Genomic DNA, 1,503 nt, shown 5'->3' with positions numbered 1-1,503 from the left:
CGTAAATGAATATTTAGCCTCCAAACACTTAACCACATATGGATGTTTCCTATTTAAAAGAATCCATGGGGACACCTAGGATTAAGCGTCCAACTCTTGATCTCAGCTCAGGTCTTGATCTCAGGGTCGTGAGTTCAAGTCCCGCATTGGGCTCCAGGCTGGGCATGGAGGCTACTTTAAACAATAAAAATAAAAAGAATCCATGGTAAGTTCTTTTTATGAAATAAACAAACTTGTAACACTACAAAGGTTAATTTCTCTTTTCTTTTAAGTTACAATATTTGCTATTTTCGTGAATGAGAATACATCCTTAATTGCGTTCTTTCTTATGGCACTCTTATTGTTGTTGTTTTTTGCTTACAGTACTTCTGTTTCAAGTTTTATAAAAGGTCTTGCTGAGCCATTGTAGAGCATTGTCTAACTAGCTACATCCAGCAAACATTTGAATTTTTAAAATGAGGTTTATTTATATCCCCCTTCCCATCCCCTGACTGGTGATGACTGAGATAGCAGTGATGGGGAGTCGTTCAGGAGCAACTGGTTTACATTGTGTATCATTGTTTTCAAAATACCCATTTCAGTCAATGCACAAAGGTTCATGGTTTTGAGGGTGTATTCATGGTCTCAATGTTGGGAAAAGTATGTGCATATATATGCAGACACACACACATATATATATCAATCTATTATAAGTTGATGGTTGCTTAAGTTCACACACATTTTATTTATTTATTTATTCATTCATTCATTCACATGGAAATCAGGCTCTATTTTTATGTTTTATTTTATTTATTTTAAATTAATTGATAAATTGTTTAATTTACATCCAAGTTAGTTAGCATATAGTGCAACAATGATTTCAGGAATAGAGTCCTTACTGCTCCTTACTCCTGTAGCCCATCCCTCCTCCAGCAACCCTCTGTTTGTTGTCTGTATTTAAGAGTCTATTATGTTTTGTCCCTCTCCTGATTTTATATTCTATTTGCTTCCCTTCCCTGATGTTCATCTGTTTAGTATCTTAAATTCCTCATATGACAAGTTCTCACACATTTAAAAAACACTTCTTATTATGCCCACCTGAGTTTTAGGTGTTCAACCGCATAGTTTACATCTTTTTATTTTGTGTAGCCCTTACCTAATTACTGGAGATATAACTGATATTATTGTTTTTGTCTTTTAACCTTCATACTGGCTTTATAAGTGATTGATCTATGACTTTTACTCTATGTTTGCTTTTACCAGTGAAATTCTTTCTCTGACAGTTTTCTTACTTGAATGATAGCCTTTTTTTTTTTTTTTTTTTTTTTTTTTTTAGTGTTTTTATTTTTGGTAGACAGAGACAGCGTGAGCAGGGGAGGGTCAGAGAGAGCAGGAGACACAGAATCCGAAGCAAGCCCCAGGCTCTGAGCTAGCTGTCAGCACAAAGTCCGACGCGGTGCTTGAACCCACGAACCATGAGATCATGACCTGAGCTGGAGCCAGATGCTGAACGCTTAACTGACT

The 1,503-nt window shown here is 36.0% G+C and overlaps 1 protein-coding gene across 2 annotated transcripts in view; it reads left to right on the top strand.

The window, feature by feature from the left end:
- Positions 1-1,503, top strand: part of LOC115305692 (ankyrin repeat domain-containing protein 26-like) — an 8,150-nt gene that overhangs the window by 1,038 nt on the left and 5,609 nt on the right. The window lies entirely within an intron of this gene.

This window comes from Suricata suricatta, chromosome 10 (genome assembly GCF_006229205.1).
Source record: "Suricata suricatta isolate VVHF042 chromosome 10, meerkat_22Aug2017_6uvM2_HiC, whole genome shotgun sequence".
Taxonomy (NCBI): Eukaryota; Metazoa; Chordata; class Mammalia; order Carnivora; family Herpestidae; genus Suricata; species Suricata suricatta.
The sequence above is the reverse complement of the archived record's forward strand: the minus strand, read 5'-3'. Positions and strand labels throughout refer to the sequence as shown.